The sequence below is a fragment of the Juglans regia genome, chromosome 10 (genome assembly GCF_001411555.2).
Source record: "Juglans regia cultivar Chandler chromosome 10, Walnut 2.0, whole genome shotgun sequence".
NCBI lineage: Eukaryota > Viridiplantae > Streptophyta > Magnoliopsida > Fagales > Juglandaceae > Juglans > Juglans regia.
The window spans coordinates 22585425-22591269 of record NC_049910.1 but is presented as its reverse complement, the minus strand read 5'-3'; the positions used below and the strand labels follow the sequence as shown (position 1 = coordinate 22591269).

Here is a 5845-nt window from a genome sequence, read left to right as displayed (position 1 = left end):
GTTGCCCAATTTACACTTCAATATTCTTTATAGCAACTCCCATGTTGCTACAATGAGTCTCAATGTTGTCCAACCTTGAATCAGTCTTTTTAAACCTTGCATTTGTCTCCTCAACAAAGGAAACCATGGCATCCTCAAGTTACATATTCTTTTCACTTGGTTGACTATCAAATCCTGGATGAGGTTGCAACACATTCTTTGTATTTCCATAAGACAAATTCTCATGATTTCGAAACCCTAGATGGTAATAATTTGGCATAAGATTACCACAATAATTGTAGTTTCAATTGTTGATGTATTGAACTTGTTCTTGACTCCTTTCATTGCTTGGAACTATCATACTTGTAGCTGCAACATATTTTGCACTTTGTGGTATCTTTTGGGTTGTCAGTCAAAGCTGAAATCTGATGGGATAAAGTAGCAACTTGAACTGAAAGGGCTGCTAACGGCTCCAATTTGTGAATCCCAAGAACTTTCATAGTCATAGTTCTTTCAGTTGGCAATTGATAGTTGTTTGAGGCCATCTCTTCCAAAAGATGATTAGCACCTTCAGCTGTCTTTGACATCAAAGTTCCACCAAAAGCGGCATCAACTATGGTCCGAGTTTTGACCATTTAACCCATTATAGAACATCTGAACTTGCAACCAATCCGGCAATCTATGTTGAGGGAAGCGTCGAATCAAATCTTTATACCTTTCCCATGCTTCATAGAGTGACTCGAAATCATTTTGCTTGAATTGACCAATCTCACTCCTGAGTTGGTCTGTTTTTATAGGTGGAAAGAATTTAGCAAGAAACTTTTCAGCCATATCCTGCCAACTAATGATGCTTCCCGGCTGTAGAGATTGTAGCCAACCTCTTGCCTTGTCCCTCAAAGAGAAAGGAAATAATCTCAGTCTAATGGTGTCTTCAGTAACACCATTAATCTTTACTGTGTCACAAATCTCCAAATATATCGCCATATGAATATTGGGATCATCAAGTGGTGATCCACTAAATCGGGTTTGTTGCACCATTCTAATCAAGGCTGGTTTGAGCTCAAAGTTGCTGGCATTAATGGTCTGGCATCTTATACCCGAGTAGTTGTCATTCACAACTGGGCTTACATAATCCTTCAAGGTGCGTGGCTATGCATCATGTTGTCCATCAGCCATGGCTAGTACTTTCTTATTTCTTTATGATCTAAGAGTTCTTTCAATCTCTGGATCAAAAGGAGTAATATCACGAGCTCTAGCACGGTGCATCCAACGTCAAAAACACACCCAAAGGAAAATAAAATAAAATAAAATCCTAAATTAAAACTAAGATAACTTTGTATCAATATTGGCAAAAATAAGAAGAAATCAATCCCCGGCAACGGCGCCAAAAACTTGATCGGTGCAAAACTGCAAGTGCACAATATCGTAGTTTTATAATAAAGTGATAAGAAAAGTATCGTCCTTAGGGATTGACAACATACTTTTGACAAATACACAAATTATACTAATATTGACTTTATTTAGAAAAGTCACTAAGATTTTTGTAATTGCAAATTAAAATAAAATTAATTCAAAAAGAATACTCAAATGAAAAGAAAGATATTGTTCGAAGATCAAATCAATGGGAAAGAAAACTTCTAGGAAATCGATTTCACCTAATCCCTTACTATGCTTTACTCATCTAACTAATTGAATTTAATTCTCTCAGTTTGTTAGCAAATCTTCACAAACATCCAAAACCTTCTTTTGATAGGCAATTGGAAATTATTCTTGTTCATCATTTTACACAAGCATATGCAAATTAATAAATGAAGATGGCAATAAGACCAATGATTTTAATACTACATAGGGTCATACAAGTCTTTCGAATGGATTTGGACTTGCTCTTTTAGAAAAATAATATTACTAATAATATAATTCAAAACTTTATCTATTTTCTTGATAAGCTATATAATTAAAAAAAACGATACTAACACAAACTTTAGGATAATTTAGAACCCATCTAAAGGGATGATGTTTTGGGAAATACGTATAAGATGCATGGGCTTATTGGGAAAAACTATGAAAACAAAAGGAAAACTAAGTTGTGAAATGCTCCAGACCAAAATAATATGAGACTGAGGATTCCAATACTCACTGAGAGAGGAGGTGCGGCGCGAAGAGCAGGGAGATCTGTGGTGGTCGTAGGTGGTCATGCGGTGGCACTGCACTAAGATCAGAGAGAAAGTTATGAGAGAAAGAGGTAACAGATAGGAGACCGTGGGGAAAAAACAACGAGATGCCGTGGAGCAGGGAGATCGGCGATGGTCGTAGATGATTGAGGCTGAGAACTCGGTGCAGCTACATGAGACTGAAATCTTGGAGGTGCTACAAAAGGATAGTTCTGAGAACTCTGATATGGCTAATACTGGTGCTAAGGAGCAGCCTGATGAAATGGCTGCTGAGAAGGTGGTGGAGACCGACCAGGCTGATCATTCCTCCATGAGAAATTTGGGTGATTCCTCCACCTCGGATTATATGTATTGGAAAAATGTTGATTATGTGCTCTATTTACCCAATTTGCTGATTGCATCTGCTCAGAGCCACTCTCCTGAAATACTGGCATGATTGGGCAATCTCGGGTCTTGTGGTTTGAATCAGCACATAAAGAACATAATACCTCTACTGTTTTCACGGCCTTCACTTTTTCCATCTCCATGACCTCAAATCTTCTAGTCAATGCAGCTATTCGGGCTTGAACGTCAGTGTCCTCCTTTAGCTCATATCTGCCCCCACCAGCAACAGCCCTCAATGGCTGTGCTATCAAAGAAATTCGATCAGTCCGAGTGTTCCATTGTTGTGCGCTCTCAGCAAGACAGTCAAAAAAGAGCAATGCTTCATCAAGTTCCTTACTAAAGAATTCTCCTTTACACATAGTCTGAACAAACTGCTTGCATTGTGGAGTGAGACCAGTTAGGTAAGCGGGGTTCCTATGCTGGGTTTTATACAAGTTAATAACACTGAGGTTGATTTTATGAAAACTTGCATAATTTGTGTTGTGTTGGGAACTTGTGAAAACAAAGATCAACCTCGGTGTCACTATTCTACATTATTCATGAAATCTGTGTGAAAAAGAGAAAAATATGTTCTGACATGCATTGTGTAGACATGAGCTAAATTCTGTCATGTGATTTCTGAAATACAAAAAATGAGCGATATTGAGAATATGAAAAGTTTTGTATTTTTGGAAAGACGTTTTGGCTTTTGTGTTCGTTGTGTGTGAACTGGCTGATTCTATTTTGGTACTCTGTATTATTTTGATATAACATCTGAAAACCTTTGGTATGGTGTACTGGTTTTCGTATCTGACTCTATCTCTGCCTTGCTCTGCTCTGCTCTGTTTGGGTTGGTACCAACTTCCCTATCTCTGAGTGCACCCATTTTGGAAACAAAGTGGTTTTATTGTGGTCTTTCCTGTGTGCACACTCGGGGCTCCGAGAAGAATAAAGGAAAGATTTCACCTCTGTCTCTGCCTGGTTTGGCCACCGGGGTTAGCACAACCCTACCACGGGGTTGAAACATGGTCTCTGCTCTGTTTGATGCTCTGTTTTGATCTGATGATGATACTCAGTTTATGTTATGCCAAAGTACTATGGGTTTTACTTGTTTTAAAACCATCGCTCTGTTATTTTTGAAAATATGTTCTGTTCTGCATGATAACTCTGGAAAATATTTTGTTCTGCATGCTCTACTTTGTAAATGCTCATGTTTGCACGCTAGCATATGATTTCTGCTTACTGAGTTGTTGATAACTCACCCCCTATCATGATAATATTTTTCAGATGATGTGGAGAGTCCAATTGAGGACCTGGATTAGATTGTTGTTTGTGTTTAAGCTGAGGAGATGTTGGTAGAAGAAGGACTTCTGGTGTTTTTAGTTTTAATGTCTTTGAGTTTTATTTATGTCTTGAGTTTAGTAAGATTTATGAAATATTTAGTTGGTTTGTTATGACTACCGGGAGGTGTTGGACCCCTTTGATTTATTATTATTGCATTAAAGATTATGTGGAGTTTGTAATGAGATTATTGAGAAGATATGAAATTGATTTCATTTATGAAGTTTTTGGAAATTATTCTTTGGAGGTGTTGGGAGACATGTTTATGAGTGACAGGTAGTAATTCTCCAAGCCACCCGGGTTTGGAGCGTTACAACCTTGGCAAAATTTCTAAAATAGCATTGGTTTTACTTGACCTCTCTTTCCTATATATTTTGAACTCGACTTTGTTTTGCATACAAGTTCTTTTTTCTTTTTTTTTTAAAGAGAATAAATTAAGTTTTAATTGTATTTTTTTAACTGTTTAAAATTTTAGTTTAAGTCGTTTGAATGAAATTTTGACGACCGATTTTTTTAATGTGTTACTCAAAAAGGTTAAGTGGTCATTCATGAGTTTGGAGAGTAATGTTTTAAGACATTGGGTTATGAGAATTTTAGAGTTTTGGAAAAAATAGGTTATTTAGTATTTTAGGCTTAAATATTGAAATCCATGGTTGATTGAAAATTTATAGAAGTACGTAAATTTTTTTTATAGTTGACGATTGATTTTCATTCAGTACGGTTGTGCAATGATTCAGAAGGGTTAAGAAGTCCAGATAAGTAGGATTTCTATGTTAGGCTTTACACAAATTGCTTAGACTAAGGTTGACTTTCTGAAAATGCATGTTTTGTTATAAAATGAGAACTTGGGAAAAACAACTCAGTCGTTTATTTGCATTACTCATGAAATCTATATAAAAGAGGAAAACTTTTTTCTGACATGCATTGTGTAGACATGAACTTTATTTTATCATGTTGTCTCTGAAATGTGAAAAAATGAGCGAATGAATTTTGAGCAACCTATAGAAAGGTACTTTGACTTTTGTTTTCAGTATGTGAGAATGATCTGAATATGTTTCGATACTCAATTTTGTTTTGATATGGCATCTGAAAACTTTTGGCATGGTGTACTGATTTTCTATCTGTCTCTATCTCTGCTCTGCTCTACTCTATTTTGCTCTGTTCTGTTTGGGTTGGTACCAACTCCTCTGTCTCTGAGTGCACCCACTTTGAAAGTAAGACAGTTTTATGTGGTCTTTCGTGTGTGCACACTCGGGGCTCTGAGAATAATAAGAGAAAGTTTTAGCAAGGTGCGATGATCATAAAAGAATAAGTGTCTTTTGGTACAAGTATTTATTAGTTCATGTTTAATAGAGCTATTGTTTTCGGTTATTTTGGTATGTTAAGTTATGGATATTTTTGAGTCTTTAGTGAGTTTTTAATTTATTTTAATGAGGATTTTTTTTAGTGTACATATGAAGGAATATGGATATTTGTGTTGAATATTTTATGGAGTTTCAGGATTATTTATAGTTGTGATATTGGAGTTGATATTAACTAATAAGAGCTAACACTCTAGAGGCCGGGACCGGGACCGGGCGTTACAGTTAACCCCCAAACAACATCTTGTTTTGTCTACAGCGCTAAACTCACATACAATACATATACCCCGACATTGTAGTCTTTTGGTTCTAGAAAAGCTCTCTTCAACTCCTAAAATGCCCCCAACCCTAATCCTCATATGTTTTTTCTCACCTCGGATAATAAAGCTTTAATCATTGAAATTATCCTTTAAAAGCACAATGGCATTTTGGTTGTTTCTCGAGCGAGTAGGGGCATTTCAATGACAAACAAACAGAAGAAACTAAAATCCCTCGAAAATCACGTACAACTTCACATACTCTAATACGCATGATCCGTTCGTTGCTCTTTTATTTCTAGTATAAATAAAATACAAGCATATGCATGCAGCACGCAGCGAGTGAACTTACATTTTCAGTCAATCATTCGAA

General features: G+C 36.4%; 1 non-coding gene across 1 annotated transcript; it reads left to right on the top strand.

The window, feature by feature from the left end:
• Window positions 1-655: 655 nt before the first annotated feature.
• On the top strand, window positions 656-762 carry LOC118349793. Its single transcript, XR_004802708.1, has one exon. It is a non-coding gene; the product is annotated as a small nucleolar RNA R71 (small nucleolar RNA).
• Window positions 763-5845: the final 5083 nt, after the last annotated feature.